The 27,441-nt window shown below is 46.1% G+C and overlaps 1 protein-coding gene and 1 pseudogene across 1 annotated transcript in view; one reads left to right on the forward strand and one right to left on the reverse strand.

Annotated features, from left to right (window-relative positions):
- LOC144782585 (thymidylate synthase-like) overlaps nt 1-1,643 on the reverse strand; it is a 39,474-nt pseudogene extending 37,831 nt beyond the window's left edge.
- Nucleotides 1-27,441, forward strand: part of NOVA1 (NOVA alternative splicing regulator 1) — a 635,377-nt gene that overhangs the window by 137,346 nt on the left and 470,590 nt on the right. The gene's annotated exons all lie outside the window — the stretch shown is intronic.

Consider the following 27,441-nt stretch of genomic DNA (forward strand, 5'->3'; position numbering starts at 1 on the left):
AGAAATTATCGGACTTATACGATTTTTAGATTTCTTAGAATCATCAATGTTCATCAGGCTCTATTTACAATCAATGCAATATTCAGAAGATATTTTAGAAAATATAAAAAAAACATCAAAAGACGAAAATGAAAACAATGTTCAATAGATATCAAAAGCCTATTATGCAAGCTATTTACATTGTATCGATTGTCGATTCCATTGTGATCTGATTCAGAGGGTAGGTTAAGCTTATGTTGTTAATCGCTTCCTTCTTATCATTGATGTAAAGTATAGTAGATAGCCTTCGCCTATCAAGATTCTCTATGTATACTCATATATACATATATACATATTTACATATCTTGAGCCCTGCAAGAGCTATGTAGATGGTAAATAAGTGCAGGGCAAAAGACAAGAGAGATCTAACTATGCGAAGAGAAGTGCAAAAAATATATACATGGCAATCAAACAGTACGTGGCATATCAAAAGACATCAAAAGCATCAAAGACATACTAGTGATAGACCATTTCCAGGAGGTGATATAGTTATTTCAATCTCATTTGCCTAAGTGGAATGACAGTTCCTCTCCACTATTAAGTCCTCTTCGGTGTTTGGTGGAAAGGTCTATAATGTACCTTGATTCCAACCTGCGGAGTCTTCTCAGCCGATCGCCTCCTCTAACATTAGGTGGAACAATGTCCAACCCAAAGAATTGGAGCTTATTGCGATCTTTGCCGTGTTCTTCGGCAAAATGCCGGGCAACCGGGTAAGCGGTGTCTACCTTCTCGATTGCCCGGAGATGTTCCAATATCCTCAGTTTGAGTTCCTTAATTGTGCTGCCGATGTAGCGGAGGCCACACGGGCAGAGCAAGCAGTATACAACAAACTGGTAGCTGCAGGTTATACATTTCTTGATGGGCACTGTATTTCCCGTGTCCGGTATGGTATATGATAACACTCTTCTACTCCCGGCACAGGCCTTACAGTGCCCACAGGGAAAGACTCCCGCCATTTGCTTCAAGGTATTAGTTTTTGGTGTCAGTTTCTCCAGATGACTGGAGACCAGCATGTCGCCAAGTGATCTAGCCCTGCTGAATGTAATTAGGGGATAAGCTGGTAAATCCTCCTTAAGTATGCTGTCTGTTTGTAGTATATGCCAGTTCCTGTTACGCATAGTTCTTAAATCTTTGGCACCTAATGAATAAGGGGTGATCAACCGGAACTTCCCTTTTTTCCCTGCCGCTTTCTTCTCTCTGCCTACAGCCTGGTTGTCAGTAGCCAGGAGTGGTGCCCTTTCTACCCTTCTGACCTTCTTAAGTGTGTTGTTCAATAGTTTCTCACCATATCCCCAGATGGAAAAGCGCGCTAGACACTCCGAGGCAGCCGCCTCGAAATCAGAGTCCCTTGAGCAATTCCTTCGGAGTCTAAGTAGCTCTCCGTAGGGAATGCTGTTTTTTAGCTGGGGAGGATGGCTGCTGCTGGCAAAGAGTGTCGAATTGCCAGCAGTTTCCTTCCTATAGAGGGTGGTATGCAGGTGGCCCCCCTCGTCGAACACTCTCAGATCCAAGTAGTCCGCTGCCACCGGACTAACTGAACCCGAGAAGTGCAGGTCGAGGTCATTGGTGTTCAATACTCTGATGAATTCCTCCGCTGTATTCATGCCACCGTTCCAGACAATAAACAAATCGTCGATGTAACGGTGCCAGCAAATCACCTCCCCAGTGTATTGACCCACTGTACAGCTTCTGGGCACCCGCTCCTCCCACCAGCCAACTAACAGGTTCGCATAGCTGGGGGCGAAGCAGGTGCCCATCGCGGTACCGGACCTTTGGATGTATAGCTGGTCCTCAAAAAGGAAGATATTGTGAGTCAGACAGAACTCAATAAATTCAATGATCATTTCATTGTGTCTAGCAAATCTCATTTGGCGCTGTTCTAGAAAGTATCTGACGGCCTCTAGGCCTCGCCCATGTTCTATGCATGTATATAGGCTGGTAATATCCAGCACCATTAGCAGATATCCAGGGCTCCATGTTAACTCCTGGATTTTGGTTAGAAAATCTTTGGTATCCCGTATGTAGGATTTTAGTTTCACTACCAAAGGAAACAATACATTATCTACAAAACGTGACATGTTTTCTGTTAAGCTGCCAATGGATGAGATGATTGGGCGACCAGGGGGACGGTCCATACTCTTATGTAATTTGGGGAGGTGATAGAAGGTAGGTGCAAATGGGGTGTTGTTCCTTAAGAAGAGATGTTCATCTTTTCCCAGCATCTTGAGGCTGTATCACTTCTGTATAAATGTCTCATATTGTGTGATACTCTGTTGGTATGCCGCAGATGTACATTCCGTGTAGAATTTTTTATCTGCGAGTTGCCTCAGTGCTTCTTCTTTATAGTGGTCTCTGCTCATTAAGACCACGTTTCCCCCTTTAGCAGAGGGCTTGATCACCAGAGTTTTATCATTGGTCAGGTCCATCAGCGCCGATCGCTGGTGTTCAGTGATGTTGTTCTTAGAAGTGCGATTTTCCGCTTTCCTGTACTGTAAGAGGTCGTTCTTCATAGCCTCAGTAAATACGTCCACAGCCTCCCATGGTGATTGTGGCACAAAGGTAGAGACGGGTTTGAACATGCTTTCGTCCCTTTCTTGCTCGATTCCTTGGAGGATAGCCCGTTGTGCAATTTTTAAGTTGCTCACATCATGTTCCTGTTCTGAGCGTAAATCCTCAAGGGTCTCGATAGCTGGTAGGTCTCTGCTGCTGAGAGAATCCGTTGCCGATATTCTAGTGCCTTTCTTATTGCGATCTTTCAGGTGGGGACGTAATTTAAAATGTTTGTGGAGTTTAAGTTTCCTGGTAAAGCGGAACAGGTCTATTCTTGTTTGTGTGTATTCAAGATCATTGGTGGGGCAGAAAGTAAGGCCCAGGCTCAACACTTCCGTTTCAGCGTCTGTCAAATTTCTCTTTGTCAAATTTGTCAAATTGACTACTGTCAGATTAGTTTGGTTGCCAGGGTCCTGCTCCTCGATGTTCATTATTTCTTGCTCGCATTGCGGTTGGACCAACGCAAGGCTCTTGCATTGCTTCTGCCTCCTCTTCCCGCCACCTGCCCTCCTTGTCCTCCTTGTTTTTCTGCAGATGATGTTGCATCCGCGTCTGGCGGTTTGTTCTTGCCATCGCGCAGCCAGGACTTTCTGATGATTTCGAACTCCTCCTGAAAAGGAGTTCTCTTGGGTCGAGCACCTTGCGTGGCATAGACTGCATTGCGGTTTCCTGGGCCACCAATCCCTTGTTGTTCATCTCCAGATTCGTTCTCAGTGAGATCAGACTCCGAGGTGGCAGGCTCTATCTCTGGTGTTACATTAGCACACACACCATGGCCAGTCTCAGTCCCTTTCTGGAGAGCCTTTTGTGGAGCATCGTATTTCTTGGCGTATGTCAGTACGCGTCCCGTATGATAGTCATTTGCGTCGCGCTCATTTTTTTCTTGTTTGCGCATTCTTATTTTCTGCTCATATTTGATGAGTCTCGCCTTCATTTGATCTCTCATCTGGGATATCCATGCTCTCTGTCCAGGATCCACTTCTTTCTCCAATTCTTCATCAATTGATGTAATTTCTGCCAACGCCTTCTCCCTGTCACTCCAGGCGTATTTGACTAGAATTTTCAGAGTGCCTTTGCAGTAAGATGCAGTGTGCTCAAACCAATCCGTTAGGAGTTACGGGTCGGGATGTTCGTAAGAGGGTACTGTGTGAACCCTAAGGCCCCTTGGAACCCTCTGCTCTTCAACATAATTAGTTAAGCTTGTCGCCAGTAGGTAGTTACAGTTAGGACCTAGTTTCCATAGGAAATCCACAACATTCTAATTGGAATAACTTTGGCGCCGGTGGACGAATCTTCGTGAATTTCTCCAAGAAAATGGCCTGCTTGGTTCCGCACCTTCCCTGAAAGTTTGGGGGTGATTCGTCAAGTGGGGGCTGAGAAAAAAGGGGGTCCCAAAACACGTTTTCCCCATGCAATTTTCCATAGGGACCTTTAGCCAGGGCTACAGCCTGAACGGCTGAACGGAATTACACAAAATTTGTGTAAATCCGTTCAGTAGTTTCTGAGAAAATTGCAAGTAAAATCATAGCGATATCTAGAGTCGGAGTTCAGTACGTGTACTGAAATCTGTTCAATTACGAGCGCGAGCTGCATGCTGATTGGCCGTGAACTGTCTATCAACACTCGAAACCAGGAAGTGTTGGCTGCCATCTTGTGCCTCGCTAGAACCGAGTCACAAGAAAACAGTAAAACAAAGTTGAGAAATAAGGGAAGGGGGTAGGGTAGAGATATTCTGACCCTCTAGGCTTGCCTAGTGGGTCGTATATGGATGTTTAGGCTCTATTTTTTTTTAAAGAACAATCGCGGCGTACGCGTATGTAAATACCTACAATTACGAGCAGGAGCTGCATGCTGATTGGCTGTCAATACTCCAAACCAGGAAGTATTGGCAGCCATGTTGTTTGTCGGAAGAGCAGAGTCACAAGAAAACAGTAAAACAAAGTTGAGAAATAAGGAAAGGGGGCAGGGTAGAAACATTCTGAGCCTATAATCTTGGTCAGGGGGTGGTACATGGATCTTGAGGCTCAATTTTTATTTAAAAAAAAATAAAAAATGGCGGGGTACTAGTGCAGTACTTGTATGTGGTGGAAAAGGTGAAAAACAAAGTAGAAGTCCGTTTTATTAATTAGGTTCTGGGGGGGTAAATTACGGGGGCAATTTTTCTGCATAATGGGGGCTTGTAAGGTGTCCCGAGCACTGGGGAACGGCACTCCTCTGGTTTTATTTTGAAATATGCGGGGGGGTTACGGTCCTACTCCCCGCAGTCTCGGTGAGCGGCACCCCTCGGGTCAATATATGTTTTGAGGTGTCTCGCTCTCCTCGTACACGTCGCGGGGAACTCCACCTTTCTGGGGCAGTGATATGTAAAATGACCTTCCAGCTCCGGGTACGTGAATTGTCTGGAGTTTTTTTATTAATGTTGGGAGGGTGGGGTTGATGATACGTCCTTGTAAATTCCCATAGAAGTGTATGTTCTGGTGCTGACATGGGGTTCTGTGGGAAATAAGAAGGCCGTATTATGAAGCTCATTATCGCCGTTTTATCAGCAGTTTCTTGCCAATAAAACTGCGATCATTTTAACACCGGTCCTTGATAATATGCATCTAAGTTTACTGGTGAAAAAAAAGAGCAATGGTCTATATTGTCAACAAAAGGCGATACATTATGATCGCATTTATTGGCAGGAAACTGCCGATAAAGCAGAGATAATGGGCTTGATAATATGTATTTGTGAATAATCATAGCAGCCTAGGTTAGGATCAGAACCTGGGCTGCTATGGGAAGTTACAAGGGCCTATTATCATGCACATTATCACTGCTTTATCGGCAGTTTCCTGTAGATGAAAGTGGCGATAATGTATCGCCTTTTGTATGTAAAGCTTTCCTTTTTTTTTGGTGTAGCAGTTGTACTCTCTTCGCATGCTCAGCGTTGTTTCGAAGTTCATGTTTTTTTCTTCAAGTTCAACAAGCAAACCTTTGTTTATATCAGTTAGTAAATCTGTCGCATTCTTTTCCCGGTTCATGTGATTCATCCGGTGCTGTACTTTTGTACTGTATTAATAGTCATATTTTTTATATATTTATTTGAAAGGTAGTGCCGAGGCGCCAAACGTTGATTACGTACTCCGTCCACCGCCATTATAGTAGTTTCTCACCGTTGTATTTATTATATCAGTTAGTTAGAACTCAGTAGTTTTCAATCCTAGTATTGAATATTTTACTATAGTATTCCAACATTATTTTTATTGTGGACCGTCATACCCCTCCACCACAAAATAAAAGAAATATGTCGTTTTTTTTATTAACTTTTATTAAACAATAAATATAAACAAAACTCAATTAACTTTTATTAAACAATAAATATAAACGAAACTCAATTATAACTATATTAGAACTGGCAAAAGAAGTTAAACAATGTTATAAAGAAATTGTGAAATGGATTCCAAAAGGTGTCCGATTGGTAATCTGCAAAAGAAAAAAGAAAATTAGAGTTTAGAATTATGTAGATGTGAGTAAATGAGCTAAAGCATTATAAGTTGTGGTAACTCTACAGTTTTACGTGTGCAGTGTGACTCGTATATTCCTGTTCTGTTATAGTGCCGCGTTCAAGTGGTGTCTATATGGAAGTGCCTATTGCGTTACTGACGCCCATTATGGCGACTTATTTCTAATGCATTCCTATGAAGGATTTGTAGATCTAGGCCTCTGTGCTTACCGTTGTAGCCACTGGGATGGACAACTTCAGGTGGGCTGATCTTCTTCATGTCCAAATAGACAGCAGTATCTAAGTTTAAGAGAGATAGAGAAATGATGTCACAGAGAGTGAGAGAGAGAGAAAACAACATTAAACTGTGTCGCAGAGTCTGGAGTTGAGATTTTTTTTGTTGAACCAGACGTAGATTTACTAGCTCTTTGCATCACTTTACCCATGTTAACCCCTTCAGTGCTAATGACAAGGGTAACTCGTCATGGAGTTTCCATTGATTTCAATGGAAATTACATGGGAATCAACAAATAGGCTTAGCATCCAAGTGGTTAAAAGTGACTCAAAAGTGGCGAAATAAGGTTGATGATCTGTTTGTCAGACTGTTGTAACCTATCTGTTGTCACTGCTCGGAGGTAATAATACATTTTACAGAAAAGCTGCTGTACACTACGCATTCTGGGCCATAATATCAAGCCTTTGGCGACAAAAATTATTGCCACTTTATCGGCAGGAAAGTGTCGCTAAAGTGGCGATAATGGGTTTGATAATATGCTCTATGGAATTCCAATCGAAGCTCATGTCAGATGTCCTTCACATCTAACATGAGCTTCGATTGGAATTCCATGGAGCATATTATCAAACCTATCATGGCCACTTTAGTCGCAGTTTACTGCCGATAAAGTGGCGATAATTCTGTTGCCAAGGTTTAATAATATGGCCCTCTCTCCTTTCATAAATAAAAGTTACACTACAGTTTTACGAGTGCATTGTACCTGGTACATTTTACTTGTTATAGTGCTGCGTTCAAGTGGTGTCTATATGGAAGTGCCTATTGTGTTACTGACGCCCGTTATGGCAACTTATTTCTAATGCATTGCTATGAAGGCATTGTATATATAGGCTGCTGTGCTTACCTTGTATAAAGAGTGCAGCCAGCGGAGTTCATCACTCGACTTGAACTCCGCTTCTATACGTCAAAGTATTTTCAATAAGTTGCAGAGAATTCCATCACAATGCTAAAAATGCAGGATGCGCCCACCACAGTGGCGGGCGCATCCTAATACCCCCCCACGGGACCCCTGCCCTTATGTCGGGCAGTCCCAATAACCGATAGGATGGCGGGCGGACTAAGTCCGTCCACCATCCTAATGACCCCCTAAGTTCTGGCACTAGAGAATATGGATCCTGAATTCCCCACACTCATGGTGTGTGATTCTTATCCCTGTGTCCAGTCTTTTAATAAAAATGTACATTACTGGCACCTGAATGGATTCATATCCTCAAAGGAAAAATTGTTACAAAGCACAAGCTGCTTTGGGGAAAGATGGCACAACTTAAAGGCAGTTTGCCACAGGCTCTTGTCATACACTCATTGAGTCACCAGAGTGTTGGAGTACACATTTTAGGTAATTCATTGGCAGATGAAGCTACCAAATCTGCAGTGATGACTGCTACTGTAGCTACGATTACTCATTCTCACATGCGGGTGGATGAAGATTACATGGCTGCCGTCAATGCTGTGCACAAAGGCCCCCCTTTACCTAAAAAATGTCCAGCAAAATATTCCTCCCACTTAAGTGCCTAAAATATTTCTTTTAGCTACCATCCTTGGGGAGGGTAATCCTAGCTGCCTATGAGGGTTTAGCATCTTCTCATACTGGTGTGGCACTCAAAACTTCCTTATTACAGAAGGGCTATTGGTGGCATGGTCTGTACAAAGACAAAACAGTATGTCCTTAGCTGTGACATCTGCCGACAAATTAAAAGCTCCACCATTGCTCACCCACTGCAGACCCCTCTTAGTTTCAAACAAACCACTACAATGTGTGTAACTAGATCATTGCAGTCCTCGAAATTTGAATGGTGCATTTAAATGAATCCTACTTGCTGTAGATTCTTGCTCAGGCTTCCTAAGGGTGAGGCCACAATGATCGACTGATGCTCACTCTGTTATTAAAGATTTGCAGGTCTTGGGTTTCACTGTGCATTATCCCTCGCCCTATCATCCTGAGGGAAATTCAATGGTGTAGAGGAAAAACCATGAGTTAAAGCAATCCTTAACAGCTAGACAATCAGGTTCAGGTTGTAGTTGAATCCTTCACTTGTATGGAGTTGAGACAGAATTAAGTATTCTACCTAGATTATCTGTGAGTGGCAGAAACCCATACAAAGTCCTGTTTGGCATCCAGATGTATGTTCCAGATCTTGACAGTCCTGGTGCAGTGGCAGCAGATACAGCTTTTGACATAAATGAAAGTTTTGCTTTGTTACAGGAAATACAAGACTAACGGGATGAGCAGTCTAATGACCTTTCTAAAAGGCCTACTGCTGATAAAGTGAAGGGGCAAGCAGCACTTCCGGCTGGATTCCAAAAGCTGGAGATCTAGTTCAAGAGAGGATTGCAGTAAAGAAGGAGTTTAGTAAATCATACCATGCACCAGTGCCAATCATCAGCGTTGAAGGTACAAGAACTGTGAATTTGCCAGCACTTGCTCGTTGTAAAGACAAACAACTTGTCTCCATTTATCAAGTAAAATTGCATCATGTGGCTAGTAGTACACAGTAGGCCACGAGGACTCCTGAGTAATCCCCTGACCCCTCTCACTAGCCTACAGTAATTACCTCTACAAGTTTTAAGTAATATCAACATTGTTTCCTCCCAGCTGGGGAGGGCGGGGAATTAACTATTGTGGATTGCTGTTACCACTACAAATACAAGCCATATTTCGGATCTGAGCAAGCAGCATGCTTATGCTAATTCTAACAACAGAGTTGTTTATGATGAAGAACACCTTTGTAGGTGTCCACCAATTTTCTTCCTCCAATGACGGCTCCTGTTTTTCAATAGACTGCTTCTTGTTACTTTGTCAATGTTGATGACTTTTCTTCTGATTCTTCCGACACTTCACTACATGGTGTACATGATTTTTTTTCTGTGGCTGAAACACAGTTATCTGATGTCTCCATGGCCTTACATTACTTTTCCTGTTTCTTTGGATTGGATTTGTGACCATTTTCATCTTGCTAATAAATGGACATTATCTCCTAAAGCATTCTACAGCAGAACTCGTAGGCGAGGAGATGATATCTCAATCATTTTCACATAAAGTGCAAAGAGGCCTGTTCCTTGAGAACATTTCTACTTTCCTAGTGCTTGTTCGCATTGTTTGGGATAAGATCCCATATGAAATGTTTGGTCTCACAGAGACACTGCAGATTCCCTATGTTTTTAAGGTTGCAATGGGTGATGTGATTACCCCTGGATTTATTTCTGATGATTGGGATGTAAATACAGTTATCTCAATGCTCTCGGAGCTTGAATAGAATACTCTATTTGAAAGTGAAGATGTGTATCTTCAATCTGCTAATTATGGAGCAATTTATTTTTATCATTACTATGCACATCATTATTTACATAGAGCTAGTGTTCCATGTACAATTTTCAATTTTGCACAATGGGAACATTGTCTGACTCCTTCAGTGGCTAGCTTCAAATATACACGAACAAATTTGCACACTCAGAGATGATTACTACCCATTCCATTGGAAAGTTATGCCAGCAATGGTTGCAACATTCCACTTTGTCTGCGGTAAAAGAAAATCTTTCTCTCCTTATGGAGGACATGGATTGCAAGATTTTTTGTTAGGTCCTAGGTCTTTGTATTCTAAAAGATAAATGTATTCTACCTATAATGAGATATGGAAATTGTCACAAATGGAAGCTGCTATAGGTTTAAGGCAAATTGATCAAGCTAGCTTAGAGAAGGCACTTGCTGTTCTTGATAATAGGTTAAGTTGTCAACTTGTATTTACAGTTTGAATAAAATTATTTTGTCTGCAATTGACATTAAACAAAATGGCAGGTCTTCTTTATACAATGGGCAGAGTCAGCTTAGGTCAATTATTCATTTGGGTAGGACATTACAAGTCTTAAAATCTCACCATGTGCCATAGTGCTATTTAACACCTTCGGGAGGAGGGGGGTCGCGGCGCCACGGTGCTCGTGACGAGCCCAGCTCATCATGAGGCACAGTGGAGCTATGCTCATGACATGCTGGGCTTGTCACGACTCCGCCCACTGATTAATACTCCTGCACAGGCGGGGAATCAATTGCATGTGGGAGGGCCGCAGCCGTTATGACAAGCCCAGCTCGTCATGAGCACAGCTCTACTGTGCCTCATGATGAGCTGGGCTCGTCATAAGCATAGAATGGGTTAAACACAACAGAATGGTTTTTACCTTTTAATTTTACACATAGGCAACAGGTCATAGCTAAGAAAGGCGCTATATAAACAATGTTAAACATTACAAAATTAGAACAGATGCCTTTCACTGTAGCCAAGACAATGCTAGCAGTACGGTTAATACACGAGGTGAACTCATTGGATCACTGACAGAATATCGAGGAGAAAAATATCGACCTGACAAAATGTTGATGAAAAAATATATAATGACAGAATATCGACTTCCTATCTACAAACAGGTAAGTACAAAAATATTGAATCCTTAATATCGTTGTCAATAAAATTGTTTGCTAAAATATCGACTTTTTTAAATGTCTCAAAAGTAATACAAAAATGATTAAATAATCAATATAATTATGTAAAACATAATTAAAAATAATTATTAAACGTTAAAATTAACAAATAATAAATACAATGTAAAACACATGCATTTTATTTTTTATTATATATAGTAACTTGACAATATTAAAAATAATTATGTTTAATTATAAAATATGAAAAACATAATGTAAAATATAATTACATATATATCTATATATATATATCTATAATATAAAAATTTATGAAATATAAGTTAAAACATTAAAATAAATATTTTTTACAAAATAATATTTTACACTACATTAAATATAACATTACTGGAAACATTGCATAGCGTAGGGGATAAAATAACTATTTCCACTCCAACGAGTGCTACACTAGGGAAAGTGTTGGCTAGCGGGAGGGTAAAAATTACTATTCCCACTCCAGCGAGTGTAACCATAGGTAAGGTGTTGGATAGCGGGTGGGTAAAAATTACTATTCCCACTCCAGCAAGTGCAATAGTAAGGAAAGTGTTGGATAGCAGGTGGATAAAAATTACTATTCCCACTCCAGGGAGTGCAACAGTAGGGAAAGTGTTGGATAGCGGGTGGGTAAAAATTACTATTCCCACTCCAGCAAGTGCAAAAGTAGGGAAAGTGTTAGATAGCTGGTGGATAAAAATTACTATTCCCACTCCAGGGAGTGCAACAGTAGGGAAAGTGTTGGATAGCGGGTGGGTATAAATTACTATTCCCACTCCAGTGAGTGCAACAGTAGGGAAAGTGTCGGATGGAGGGAGGGTAAAAATGACTATTCCAACTCCAGGGAGTGCAACAGTAGGGAAAGTGTTGGGTAGCGGGTAGATAAAAATTATTATTCGCACTCCAGTGAGTGTAAAAGTAGGGAAAGTGTTGGATAGCGGAAGGGTAAAAATTACTATTCTCACTTCAGTGAGTGTAACAGTAGGGAAAGTGTTGGATAGTGGAAGGGTACAAATTACTATTCTCACTCCACAGTGTGCAGCAGTAGGGAAAGTGTTGGATAGCGGAAGGGTAAAAATTACTATTCCCACTCCAGCGAGTGCAACAGTAGGGAAAGTGTTGGGTAGCGGGTAGATAAAAATTATCCAGTATTATGGGTATCTTTCATAGATTCACATGCCTGAATCATTCCCCGTCGTCGGGGTGGGAGTCCCCGGTAAATAATTATAGTAATGTCACAAGGACATATACTTAGTACTAGGCCAGAGGCCTCACATTAGTAGCCTATCTAGGTCCTTATGTAAAAAGGACCAAACTTTGGCCAGTAGCCAATCAGCCCTTATCACCCTCCTGACCTTCCTGGAAGGAGCCCTTGTCCCTCAGATTTTCTACCGCACGTCGTGCTGAAGGGAGTCTCCACTGAGCTCTGCTCAGGTTTTTCCTATATCTTTGGATTTTTCCTTTTATTCTTCAAGTTTCGGATTAGAAGGGAGTTTTGGTAGTTAATATGTCTACTACTCCTAAAAAAGGGCTTTTTAGACCCTGTGCCTCTTGTAGTAAAATAAGGTTACATATAGAGGATAAGCATGAAGATTGCTTGTATTGCCTCTATCCTCAGCATTCTGCCAAGGAATGTAAGATTTGTCGCACTCTCCCGGTCAAGACGTTGAAGGACAGGGAAGGGCGACTACTACTATGGCTCCAGAGACTAAAGGACAAAGAGCAGGTAGTCTCCTCAGGTGAGAGCGAGTGTTCCTACAGGAGCTTCCACTCCGCTCCTAAAAGGCCTAGACAGACATCTCCAGATCAGTCTGTTGCGCCTCCTCACAAGAAGCCAAAGTCCATGGAGAGTCATCCTAAGGTCAAGCCTCAGAAACCTTCTCTTCAGATGACAGACTTCAAGAAGCCTGCTATAGTGTCGTCTAGCCTGCCTGTGACCTTGTCGACAGTCTCCATTTCGACATCCACAGCGTCTACTTTCTCCATGGCATCGACTACTACCACGTCGTCGACGATGGGTAGGTCAATACCTTCTGTCATTCCTGTCACAAAACCGTCGACGCCGCTTTTTTGACGGCGCTCCCGTCGTCGTCTGCTTCATCGTCGACGAAAGCGAAGCTTCCAGCGTCGACGAAGATTCCATCGTCGACGAAGACTTCATCGTCGACGAAGATCCCATCGTCGACGAGGATACAGCCGTCGACGAAGATACAGCCGTCGGCGAAGATTTCCTCGTCGGCGAGGATACCGTCGACGAAGTCATCGACGCCACCGTCGACGACACCACCGTCGACAAGACCGTCGACGACGCCATCGTCGTCGACGGCTACAGTGTCGACGCCGCCGTCGACGAAGACATCGTCGTCGTCGTCGACGAGGACTTCAATGACGACAATGCAGTCGAGGAAAACACCTGCTACATCATCAAAAATGGTGGATGCTTCACCGTCGACGGACACCGCGTCAACGGATCTACAATCTAAGGGCTCTCCCTCATTGAAGTATACATATACACGATTTAAAATGTCATCATGTTTGGTTACACCAGAGATGACTTCACCCAGCAAGGTCCAACAGCTGTTGCCAACGCAGTTTTTAGAAACAGAAGATCCTGATGAACAGACCATGTTTCCCATAGCATCCAGTCCCTCTCATCTCAACATCAAAGTTCATGAGAGTTCGGACTATGAAGATTTTGAGGAAATTACAATTCAGGAGACAGTTCAACAACATACTACTGTTCAGCCTATGGTGTGCCTTCCAGCTTCAATTGTTTCTGACCTCCAATTTCTTATTTCAGACTATAAACAAAGATTTCCATCATCTTCTCCTGCCTCTGGAGTACAGGTACCACAGGAAACAACAACTCCTACACATCGACAGCGGCCACCCCCGCGAGATGTGCATCAGGAGCAAGAGACATTTCCTCCTCAAATCTCTACGGATGAGGATGAATATGAGGAAGAAGTGAGAAATGATGAGGCCCAAGATGAAGAAGGTGAAATACATGATGATGATTCTGATGATAATGCGGACCCAGGTCCACTATCCCCAGACCAAGTACAGGATGATTCAACCCCTGAAGACTTAAGGGGATTCCATAATATCGTAGGAAGAGCGGCTGCAAGGTTCAACATCCAAATAGCATCGGAAACGCAGGACTGTTTTCTTCATGATTTTAAAGAACCCTTCAAGAGATCAGCTCGCTCCATTCCAGTGATCGATTATATATGGGAGCAAGGACTAAAAATAATGAAAACTCCTTTTTCTCTCATTCCAGTGCCGGCTAGGCTTGAAAAGAAATACAAAGCCCCAGACACTGCACCCGCATGTTTAACTGGCCAAACTAAACCTGATTCAGTTATATCTCAGGCTGCTCAGCAGAAGTCCAGCAATCCGTCAGCGGCAATGACAGCGCCTCCTGATAAAGAAGGAAGAAAACTTGATGCCATTGGCAAGAGATTTTCCTCCATGTCCGCCCTATCAATCAGGGCTGCAAATTCTCTGGCATTAATAGTTCGCTACAATCGACAGATATGGGCAGATATTGCCCCATATCTAGGGGCGATCCCAGAAGACCAGAAAGAAGAGGTTAAGAAGATTTTGCTGGAGGGTGAACGCTCTGCCTCAGAGATGATAGAGGTGGCGTTGGATATCGCCTCCACAGGTTTCCGTCAATTGGCGGGAGCAGCAGTTTTAAGGCGCCAGGGCTGGCTTAAAGCCACCGCACTCCGGCCTGAAGTGCAAGCCAAAGTCCTCGACATGCCTTTTGATGGGGAGAGACTTTTCGGTGAACATATTGATGACATGCTACAAGGTATTAAGAAGGATACCGAAACGGCGAAAGCCCTAGGCACCCTACAATACAAGCATAATTCCTTTCGAGGATCCAGAGGTCGAGGACAACAGAATTGTGGCAACTATCAAGGTTACAAGTCCTCTTATAACTCTTCCCAGCAGTACAAACCTCAATATCAGCAGAGGCAACAACAACAACAAGGACAATCCTCATACAATAAGTCGTCCTTTCGAGGAAGAGGAGGAAAGAAAGACAATAACAGACGTCAATGACTGCTCTCTCCACCTCTTCTCCGCAATTCGTAGTTGGAGGAAAAATTACCAACTTCCTTCACAACTGGAAGCAAATTACATCAGATCGTTTGGTGTTGCAGTTAGTCCGCTTCGGACACACGTTGGAATTTGTGGAACATCCTACTCCGAATCCACCATGTCCTGTGCAGCACAAAAATCTAAACATACTTCAACAGGAACTCTCACTAATGCTACAGAAAGGAGCAGTGGAAAGAGTTCCTCGAGAACAGAAGGGGAGAGGATTTTATTCCCGATTCTTCCTCATCAGAAAAAAGGAGAAGAGGCAGTGGAGACCAATACTGGATTTGAGAAACCTAAACAAATACCTCAAGAAACAGTCTTTCCGTATGGTTACCCTACAGGAAGTATTACACCTACTCAATTCAAAAGACTATATGGTATCCTTGGACCTCCAGGATGCCTATTTTCATATCCTCATTCACAAGAGTCATCGACAATTCTTGAGGTTTGCAGTAGCAGGCAGGCACTACCAGTTCAGAGTATTACCATTCGGCCTGAAGTCAGCTCCACGCATCTTTACGAAGTGTCTGTCTCCAGTAGCAGCATACCTTCGCCAGCATCATCACCAAGTCTTTCCCTACCTGGACGACTGGCTCATCAAAGCTCCTACTCGGACAGGCGTGGCCAAGTCCTCTACAGCCTGCCTTCATCTCTTCGAGAACCTAGGCCTAACGCTCAACCAGGAAAAATCAAATCTACGACCGTCACAACGTCTCAATTTCCTAGGAGCAACGTTGGATACACAACAGGAGAAAGCCTTCCCTTCCAGGGAACGTCAGGTCAAGCTGAAGACCCTGGCAGTCCAAATACAGACCAAAAGGAGAGTCAAGGTTCGACTCTTCAAGTCGTTGCTAGGAATGATGTCTTCCAACATATTTCTCATTCCGCACTGTCGTCTCCACATGCGACCTCTACAGGAAGCTTTAGCAAATCAGTGGATCCAAAGTACAGGATCCTTTGACGACTGGATCAAGATCACTCAGGTCATGAAGAAGGCTCTGAGATGGTGGCTTCTGGGCGACAACTTGAACAAAGGCCTACCTTTTCTACTCCCAGTCTCCCCTTATGTGATAACCACAGACGCGTCACTGGAAGGATGGGGGGCGTTCCTTCAGGAATTGCAAGTACACGGTCAGTGGTCAGTGGCAGAAAAACAACTCCACATCAATTTGCTAGAGTTACGAGCAGTGCGCTTGGCACTTCGAGCATTTCTACCCCGAATCAGGAACTTCCCAGTGCTTGTGAGGACGGACAACACCACCACAATGCACTACCTAAACAAACAGGGAGGTACTCGATCCAGAACGTTGTCTCGAGAATCTCAGCAAATTTGGATCTGGCTGCTCCAGCACAACATTTCTCTGCGGGCAGAGTATGTCCCAGGAGTAGACAACACCCTGGCAGACTCATTGAGCAGACAGCGCTCAATTTGCCACGAGTGGGAGCTCGACCAGAAGACGCTCGACTCAGTGTTCTCCCGTTGGGGAAAGCCTCCACTGGATCTCTTTGCGACAGAAACAAATGCGAAATGCCAACATTACGCAAGCTGGTTTCCCCAGAAAAGGTCCCTCGGGAATGCCTTTTCGATGACATGGTGCAAAGTCTTTGCTTACGCTTTTCCACCGTTTCCCCTGATCCCCAGGGTTCTCCGGAAATTGAAAGCAGAGAGCTGTACCATGATCCTGATAGCCCCAGCGTGGCCGCCCAGCACTGGTATACAGAACTACACCTTCTATCGCTGGAACCTCCTTTTCTATTCAGGATATGCCCACATCTCCTCACAATGAACCAGGGACAAGTCCAACATCCGGATCCAACATCTCTCAAATTATCGGCTTGGCTCCTGAGTTCAGAGAGTTCCAGAATTTAGATCTTCCGCAGGAATGCAGAGTCGTTCTAGCCCGGGCCCGGGCTAAAAGCACTAATAAGACGTATTCCCTTAAGTGGAAAAGGTTCTGTTTGTGGTGTAGGGCTCAGAAATTACACCTGTTCACTTCTACTCCAGCACAAATTCTGCCCTATCTGCTCCACCTAGCCAATTCAGGGCTGGCACACGCTTCAATAAAGGTCCACCTGGCGGCCATATCCAGGTTCAGGCGTTCTTCGAGTGGAGATTCACTATGGACCAACAGACTGGTCAAGCAGTTTCTGAAGGGATTATTCAGAACTTTCCCTCCAGTACGAGTGTCACCACCTACATGGCAACTAAATGTGGTACTAGCTCAGCTAATGAAACACCCTTTTGAGCCAATTCACAAAACAGATCTTAAATATTTGTCATGGAAAACGGCTCTATTACTGGCGCTCACGTCAGCAAGGAGAGTGAGTGAACTGCAGGCTTTTTCTGTGCAAGACCCTTTCATCCAGTTTAAGAACAACAGGGTCATTCTACGGACTAATCCGAAATTTATACCAAAGGTTCCGTCCTCTTTCCATCTCAATGAACCTATTGTCCTGAGATCTTTCTTCCCGAATCCATCATCCGCGGCTGAAAGATCTCTACACTCATTGGACCTCAAACGATGTCTCAAATTCTATATACACAGGACAGAGCAATTTCGGAAGTCCAACCAATTGTTTGTGGCATTTAGCAGGCCCAGGAAAGGCCTAGCATTGACAAAACAGAGCATTTCCAGATGGATTTCAGCGGCCATCGCATTCTGTCACCAACAGGCGGGCCATCCTCTGCCTTCAAAGGTTCGAGCACACTCCACTAGAGCGGTAGCCACCTCCATGGCGCTCTTTGCTGGGGTACCCATTGTCGACATCTGCAGAGCGGCGACGTGGAAGACGCCGCATACGTTCACCAAGCACTACTGCTTGGATTCTGAACTTATGAAGGATGCAGCAGTAGGACAGGCTGTCCTACGTCATCTATTTCATTAGAGGTGAGCCTTCTTCCTATCATCCCACCTTCCAGGTAATTTATCGCACATTTCTTATCAGGTTGTGAGTATCATGTAAACTGTGTAACAACTTATGATAAGTTTATTATGTCTTTCAAGATGTATATGAGAAATGTGCTCATTATTGCTTGCTATTCTGATTCAGGCATGTGAATCTATGAAAGATACCCATAATACTGGATAAGAAATGCGTTACTTACCTGTAACAGCAGTTATCCAGTATTGGTATCTTTCATAGATTCACATGCAACCCACCCGCCTCCCCTGGAAGGGCTCACCTAAGTCTTCTCAGTAGGTACTACTTGGCACGGTGCTTACGAAAATCTGAGGGACAAGGGCTCCTTCCAGGAAGGTCAGGAGGGTGATAAGGGCTGATTGGCTACTGGCCAAAGTTTGGTCCTTTTTACATAAGGACCTAGATAGGCTACTAATGTGAGGCCTCTGGCCTAGTACTAAGTATATGTCCTTGTGACATTACTATAATTATTTACCGGGGACTCCCACCCCGACGACGGGGAATGATTCAGGCATGTGAATCTATGAAAGATACCAATACTGGATAACTGCTGTTACAGGTAAGTAACGCATTTCTTAATATTCCCACTCCAGTGAGTGCAAAAGTAGGGAAAGTGTTGGATAGCGGGTGGGTATAAATTACTATTCCCACTCCACCAAGTGCAAAAGTAAGGAAAGTGTTGGATAGCGGGAGGGTAAAAATTACTATTCCCTCTCCAGCAAGTGCAACAGTAGGGAAAGTGTCGGATAGAGGGAGGGTAAAAAATTACTATTCCAACTCCAGCGAGTGCAACAGTAGGGAAAGTGTTGGATAGCGGGTGGGTAAAAATTACTATTCCCACTCCGGTGAGTGCAACAGTAGGGAAAGTGTTGGATAGCGGAAGGGTAACAATTACTTTTCCCACTCCAGTGAGTGCAACAGTAGGGAAAGTGTTGGATAGCGGAAGGATACAAATTACTATTCCCACTCCACAGAGTGCAACAGTAGGGAAAGTGTTGGATAGTGGGTGGGAATAATTTAATATTGCCCCAGTACGGGAACTTTCATAGATTCCCATGCATTTCCATGTATCATTCCCCGTCATCGAAATGGGAGTCTCGGTAACAAAATAACATAGCAGTAGGTACAAAAGAGAAAGAAAAAGGCCTAGGCCTCATTCCCTTTTGTAGCATATCTGCCTCTTTTTGTAAAAGAGACCAAACTAAGCATCAGCCAATCAAAAGAGCCTCACCCCATAGAACCCTCCTGAAGGAACCTCAGAGCCTCAGATTTTCTACCGCACGTTGTGCTTCGGGAGTCTCCTTTGAGCTCTGCTCAATCTCTACTTTTTCAGAAGTTTTTCTTTAGGATTTCTCTTCAAAATTGTTAGCTGTCCCTTCCAGGATGTCTGAAAAGGAAAAGAAGAAGGCCTTTTCAAGCCATGTTCCAACTGTGGCAAGAAAAGATTATTTGTTGAGGATAAGCATAAAGATTGCATCTACTGCCTCTATCCTGATCATAAGGCTGCGGGCTGCAAGATCTGTCGCACCTTTTCAACCAAGACCCTCTGGGATCGTGAGGGTAGGCTTCGTACCTGGCTCCAGGAGTTGAAGTCCAGAAAAGACACAGTGTCCAGTGACAGTGAGGCACTGGCGTAACGAAAAGTGAGGGGGCCTCCCTGCACGATACTTAGGGGGGCCCCCTCTGGGCTCAATCAGGAGCTCTCCCGGCCAGAGTTCAGTGCCGAGGGGGCCCCTTGGAGCTAGTCCCCCCCCCGCGCACCGCGTGGGCTGCGGGGGCCTGTATTACGCCCCTGCAGTGAGGACTCTTCATCAGCGTCATCAACTAGAAGGTCAGTCAAAAGGGGTAGGGGTTCCCCTTCTCCTTCTGTGGAGCATCCTTCTAAGGCCTCAAAAAAGACCCCCAGAGAGTCTGAGAACCAAAGTCCAGTCGAATCTCATCACCATGGTGAAAAGGAGAGGGTAGGACCATCTACGCCTTCTTCGGGTCTGAAGACTGATCCAGCCTTCAAAAAACCCTCTTCTCAGTCTTCTGGAAAGTCTGACAGACGTTCCAAGTCGTCGACGATGAAGGCGCCGTCGACAAAGGCTCCGTCGATGAAGGAATTAAAGCCTAAGCTTAAAATGGTACCGTCGACGGGCTCGTCCACGGAACAATTGACGTCGACGGGATCGTCGACGAAGATGGAGTCGTCAACGGCAGTGAAAGCGATGTCGACGAAGATGTCGATGATGACAGCGACGTCGACGAAGATGTCGACGACGGCAGAGACGACGAAGTGTTCGTCGACCGTGGTGACGACGATGGTGTCGTCGTCGAGGGCTTCACACCGACAACGTTGACGACGGCTGGAGCGTCGACAGTCTCTCGACGGCATAGACGACGCCCATCTCGTCATCAAGTGTTCTTTCGACAACGACGCCTGTTCCGTCGACGAGGACGGCAGTATTATCAGCACCATTGTCGATGGGATCGTCGACGATTTTGTCGTCGGAGGAAAGAATTAAGATTTCTATGACGAGAATTACACCGGACATGACATCTCCTAGGAGAGTTACCCCCTTGCCCCCAGCTCTGCTGTTAGAGGAGGATGAGGATGAATCCGAGGATGACGATCAGGACTCATATGGCTATGCAAACAGTCCATCTCAGCTTCTGGTTAAATGCCAAGAGACGGATTCTGATGGAGAGTACAACCAGGAATGTGGTTATCATCATCATTCTGCCCAGCCACAACAGTACTCGAGACAAGACATGGTGTCTGTACCATCATCTTTCTTGCAGGACCTTCACAACATGCTGAAGTCTAGATGTTCACAACCTGCTGCTGTTCCGACTGCGCAAGCCATGCCTGTCCCAACGGCTCCAGCAATGACTCTTCCCGAATTGCAGGCCCAGGTGTCATCTCGGCCACAGACACCAGTTCCACAGGAGCCTTTAATACCATTGGACACCCATGATGATTCCTTGGATGAGGATCAAAACTTTGATGACGGGCCTGGTCAAGGTGTAGAATGGGATGAATATGTCATCCCAGACCCAGCATCTCCATGTCCGGATCCGGTGGATTCCCCGCCAGCGGATTTAGGGGGGGGGTTCGTAACCTAAAGGAGAGAGCGGCTGGCAGATTCAAACTACCAATACCATCAGTTTATTCTGTTCCTGAGGCTCAGCCGGGAACACGCGCGCATACTTGTCTAAAAACGCTTGGGTCTGGATATATTTTAATGTTTTAATTTTTACAGTGTGACTAACAACTACTGTTTGGAACTTTTATTTTTTGGGGGACAGTGTGTTTAAAAGCTACTGCCTCACTTTTATTTTTTGGGGGACAGTGTGTTTAAAAGCTACTGCCTCAAATCTCTTTTTGGCGCTGATGCTACAGCGAGTGTTTCTGCAGCCCTACCTGACTCTGCGCTGTAGTTTTCACGCTGTTTGCAGAGCGCCCGCCATCTTGGGTGGGAATTAGGTTAGCACGCTAGTGTTTAGCGTCCTGTGTTCGTAAAAGGCCGGACTTTCCTCGCTGCATTTGTTCTGTCCCTGAGGCTCAGCCGGGAACACGCGCGCATACTTGTCTAAAAACGCTTGGGTCTGGATATAATGTTTTAATTTTTACAGTGTGACTAACAACTACTGTTTGGAACTTTTATTTTTTGGGGGACAGTGTGTTTAAAAGCTACTGCCTCAAATCTCTTTTTGGCGCTGATGCTACAACGAGTGTTTCTGCAGCCCTACCTGACTCTGCGCTGTAGTTTTCACGCTGTTTGCAGCGCGCCCGCCATCTTGGGTGGGAATTAGGTTAGCACGCTAGTGTTTAGCGTCCTGTGTTCTACTTCCTCTTTCCTATTTAATTAGAATGCCCCCGAGGACGTGCAGCAGACGAGTGAGTGCAGCGGGCGTGCCTATTGTGCGCCGAAGGTGCGCCAAAGGTTAGCCCGTCTGCGCCCGTCCGCGACCCGGAGGCGCTCGGGCTAGGTCCCATAAATGGATCATCAGTAGGAATGCTAGATGGCACGCATAAATATGACTCTAATTTTTTGCATAGCTTAAGGGGACTTATTGGGTGTGATTGCCCCGTGTTCCCTAATAACCCCCCGGATGTCTTAAGCTGCGCATGTTGTGGCTGGACAACTCAGAATATATCCGTTAATAATGACACTTCGGGTGTGGTAGATTCCTTAGATCTGGCGCCAATTAGAGAAATCGATCAGAACAACTATTCCTGCATGCTACTTAATACTCGGTCCATGGGCAAACATGCCCTTGATCTTTTCAATCTCCTAACCGAGTATAAGCCGGCATGCCTTTTTCTGACAGAGACCTGGCTTGGTGACTCTTCAAGCCTGGATATTTCTACTGCTCTTCCCATAAGCTATTATATAGTGAGGAAAGATCGAGCTCTAGGTAGGGGAGGGGGAGTCGCTATTGTGGTGGATAGGCGTTACTCCTGTTCAGTGGTTCTGACGGAGGATATCTCGGGGGTGGAGTCACTTGGTTTTTGTCTGTCTTTTTCCCCCCATCACTCGTGTGCTGGTCTGCTGCTCTACAGACCGCCTGGCCATTTTGGATTCTTTTATGATGAACTACACTTTGTCATTTCCCCATTAATTATGAAATTTAAGCACTGTTTACTCTTAGGGGATTTTAACATCCATATGGATGTTACAGACGCAGTGGATACCCTGAACCTTCAGGATGTAACTAGCACATTTGGTTTGGCTCCTTATATTTCTTCTGCTACTCACAATAAAGGCCATATCCTTGATCAAGTTTTTTTTTCATTGCCTATTATTTCTTTCCCTCCCCTACCCCTGAATTGGACCGATCACTTTTTGCTGAACTTTGATATTTTGGGAATTTCCAAAGCAGCCAGTGTTGGCATAGGCTCACAGTTGAGGGCCTCTCGCCCTTTTCATCATGTTACGGCTGATATGCTTGAGCAATCTCTTGCAACGCACCCCTGCCAGCTTACAGGTGAGTTGGCAACTGACTTAGCTCTTTTCCAGTCTTGGCTTATGCAGCGTCTTGACGAGATAGCGCCCCTCTCTACTCAGTCAAAAAAAGACCCGCGTGCTTCGGCCCCCTGGTTTACTCCAGCGCTTCATGAGACCAGAAGGCGCTGTAAGAAAGCCGAAAGAGTGTGGCGCAAAAACTATGATGCTCCATCAAAAGAGACATGCAAGGTTCTCATTAAAGGATATCATAGGGATATTGTTATAGAGAAAAAAATCACACTTCTCTAAAAGAATAGAATCAGCTGCTAATATTAGCAAAGAAATTTGTAAGATAGTCAAGGAATTCACCTCCCCTACCTCTCTAATGTCTAAATTCTCTCCTACAGAACTATGGGTCAAACAATTGGCTAGTTTCTTTGCAAATAAGATCATTAGCATTCAGGCCTCCTTTGGGCCTGTCGATTCTACAAGAGATTCTGGGTTAAATCCTTCCGTAATTTGTTCTCTCCCTGAGAGTCACATGCTTTCACTTTTTCCCCCGTTATCCCCTCAAATGTCACTGGATCTATTATCAAAATTAAAAGCTGGCTCTCCGTCAGATCCCTGCCCTGCTAAAATCCTGGCGAAAATGGCACATGTTATCAACCTCATCATTAATTCGCTCCTCAATGCTTCTCTCGAAACTGGCACTGGAAAATGGCGCACATTCTTCTGTTATTAAAAAACCCCAATTTGGACCCCTTTGACCATTCCAACTACAGACCGATCTCGCTGCTCCCTGCCTTTGCAAAAATTGTGGAAAAGCATGTCCACTCCACCCTTTCAAACTTCCTTGAAACCCGAGACATTCTCCATCATACCCAATCCGGTTTTCGCTCTAACTTGAGCACAGAGACCGCATTATTGGAAGTCACGGAGTCAATAAAGGAGGTTTTGGACAGTGGAGGGAAGGTGTTGTTGGTTCTACTTGATTTATCGGTGGCCTTTGATACCGTCCCTCACAGACGTCTTCTTTTAAGACTCCAGGAGATTGGACTGAGAGGGACGATATTCAACTGGTTAGAGTCTTTTCTGTCTGGTCGCCAACAATCGATATGGGCCCCCCCTTTCTCGGCTACTGTTCCCCCGCTGGATGTGGGAGTTCCACAGGGGTCGGTGTTGAGCCCCAATCTTTTTAACATTTATTTGTCTCCTTTGGCTGAATTGGTGGAATCTCATGGAGCCCGGATTGTGCCCTATGCCGACGATACGCAGCTTCTCTTTACCTGCGATAAGAACACCGATTTCGTATGAGACACCATCAGGAGCTGCCTTGAGGCCGTTGTCTCTTGGTTTCAACTGAATCAGCTAAGATGCAATTCGGACAAGTCTGAGATTCTTTTCTTTGGATGCCCCCCTGATGTCCATTGGAAATCTTGGTGGCCTACTGATATGTATCCTCCATCCTTGGCCACCTCTTTGGCAAAGAATCTGGGTGTAAAAATCGATAATGGTCTAACCCTTAAACCCCAGATTCTAAACGTAGTCGGCCAGTGTTTTGGCCTGTTGCGATCCCTCAGGAAATTTCTTCCCTTTCTCTCCCATGGCCACAGGAGGATTACGGTTCAGGCGTTGATCGGTTCCAGGCTGGATTACGCCAATGTACTTTATTTGGGCCTCCCGGAATATCTCCTTACACGCCTCCAATCGGTACATGATTCGGCGGCAAGGGCCATTTTTGGCCTCAGCCGCAGGACTCATACTTCGGCTCTTCTGAATTCGCTTCATTGGTTGCCGGTGCGCAAACATATTCATTTTAAGACTCTTATCATGGCCTTCAAATCCTTGCATGGTATTGGTGTGGTTTACTTAAGGAAAAGAGTGCGGTTCTATTTTCCCTCTAGATCTCTTCGTTCCACCTCTCAAGCTCTGGCCATCGTCCCCGCAACTAAACGAGCACGCATTGGTGGGCGCTCATACAGACAGTTGGCCCCCCAACTCTGGAACAAACTGCCCCTTTCCCTCAGGAAATTAGACAACCTGCTGTCCTTTAGGAAGGGGCTTAAGACTTGGCTTTATGGACAATAGTTTGCTTGTGTTTTTTTGGTCATTCCTCGACAGATCTGTATAGCACCGGGACACTCTGCTCGAGTAGCCGAGCGCTCTATAAGACCCCCAATAACATAACATAACATGTTGCCACCGAATGTTTCTTATATGATTTTAAGACAACAAGATCTATCCCTATTGTCCAGCATCTTTGGGACGAAGGCCTTAAGGCAATGAAAAATCCAGCGGCGGTGGTCCCTGTACTACCGCGCCTCGACAAAAAATACAAAGCGCCTGAGGATGGTCCGGCGTCTTTGACGGGACACCCAAGACTGGACTTTCACAAGCGGCACAAAGGAAGTCACACAACCCCTCAGATCCGTTGACAACTCCTCCAGATAAAGAAGGCAGGAGGTTAGACAACGCCGGGAAGAGGTTCTCTTCAATGGCGAGTCTTCGAGTGCGGGCAGCAAATGCCTTGGCGATATTGGGCAGATACGATCGCCAACTATGGTGTGATGTTTCGCCATACTTGGATCAACTTCCTCCAGAGTCAAAGACAGAAGCTAAAAAGATTTTGCAAGAAGGGGAAGCAACATCAATGGAAATCATAGACTGTGCCATGGACATTGCCACAACAGCTTTTCGTTCTTTCGTCGCCAGGGATGTCTTAAGGCGACTTGGTTTCGACCCGAAATCCAGAATAAGATCCTGCATTGTTAGACGGGGACCTGGAGGGTCGGCCGAGCACAAGGGGAGAGGCCTCCAGTGAGGACCGTCTCCAGCGATCGCACAGACAGGCAACTTCCCCCCCACAGATGGACACCACACGAAGATCAGATTAATACCTTTTATAGGCAGTTCTTGAAATGAGGCAGTATGATACAAGGAGATCAGGACACGGTGGTCCTCTCCGTTCTAGTCTCTGGTAGGGAAAGGGGGTAGCGGGACAGTCTTGGTACCCGTAGGTACGGCGGTGGAACGGTGGTAGCTCACAATCCTCGAGCTCGGTGTTCGGACGGGTCAGACCGCGGCAGCGCCAGCAGGTCCCGAAGAGGTCGTAGGTGGCAACGGGCCGCGGCAGCGCCAGCAGGTCCCAACGAGGATGAAGGTTACAACGGGCCGCGGCAGCGCCAGCAGGTCCCACGAGGATGAAGGTTACAACGGGCCGCGGCAGCGCCAGCAGGTCCCACGAGGATGAAGGTGACAACGGGCCGCAGCAGCGCCAGCAGGTCCCACGAGGATGAAGGTTGCAGAAGGCCGCGGCAGCGCCAGCAGGCAGGACAATAGTTCACAAGGCAGGGCTGCGGCAGCGCCAGCAGTCCGTCAAGGAAGAGTTCGTCGCGGTGTCTCTCGACTCCAGGATACAACTGCCTTCCTGTTCTGGGGCTGCCTCAGTTATAGGCCTGGCGCTCTTTGATGTCCGGACCCTCGCTCTTGGAGGTCGGGAGGTCCGGGATGAGGGAGTCCAGACACCCAGCAGGGGGGTGGAGCCAGCGCCCGGGGAGGCTGGGGGTGATCGGCATCTGGCGGGAGAGAGCCATCGACACTCCTGACTCCCATTGACCTGCCAAGTGGTCCGTTCACCTCCTGGGTGGATGGTGGTGCCGGGATGTCGGGACCTGGCCAGGCCCGGGGTGGGGGTCGAGCTGAGGCCACGCGGCCTCGTGGCGCAGTGTCTAAGATGGCGGCTGGTCCGGGCAAGGGTGCTGACGGTGGCCCAGGCCAGGGACACAGGGATTCCCGGGAGCAGATGTCCCACGGGGGACGGGTTGGGGGTTGCTTCTGCGGGTAGTACCTGGAAGGCCGGGACCAGGGCCCTGTCATGCGGGGAGGGAGCGAGCCCTTCATGGGGCCTGTCCAACATGCGTCCCCCCCAGCTGAAGGCGGGGAGAGTCACCCATCTTCTTGGGGACTTTCCTCGTCGAGGCGGAAAAAGCGGGACAGGCCGTCCGCGTTGGCGTGGTCTTGACCAGGGCGATGCTCTACAGTGAAGTCCATCCCCTGCAGGGAGATGGACCATCGCAAGAGTTTGGGGTTCTCCCCCCGCATTTGCATGAGCCATTGCAGGGGCCGATGATCTGTTTGTACCCGGAAATGGGTTCCGAAGAGGTACGGCCGGAGCTTCTTGAGGGCCCATACTGCTGCGAAGGCCTCTCGCTCAATGGTGCTCCAGCGCTGTTCTCGGGGCAGTAGGCGTCTGCTGATGAATGCCACTGGTTGGTCGACTCCTTCGGGGTTCAGTTGGGAGAGGACGGCCCCAATACCATGGTCGGAGGCATCGGTCTGCACGATGAACTCGCGGCTGTAGTCGGGGGCCTGGAGTACAGGGGCGGTGCACATGGCGGCCTTCAGCTTCTCGAAGGCCGCTTGACAGTCGGGAGTCCAGTTGACTCTTTTTGGGTGGTTCTTAGACGTGAGTTCCGTGAGGGGCCCCACAATGCTGCCATAGTCCTTCACGAACCGCCGGTAGTATCCGGTGAGCCCCAGGAAGGCTCGGACCTCGGTTTGTGTTTCGGGAGGTTGCCAGGACTGAATGGCAGCTACCTTGAGTTGGAGGGGGGCCACCAGGCCGCTCCCCACTTGGTGTCCGAGGTAG

The sequence above is a fragment of the Lissotriton helveticus genome, chromosome 9 (assembly GCF_964261635.1).
Source record: "Lissotriton helveticus chromosome 9, aLisHel1.1, whole genome shotgun sequence".
NCBI lineage: Eukaryota > Metazoa > Chordata > Amphibia > Caudata > Salamandridae > Lissotriton > Lissotriton helveticus.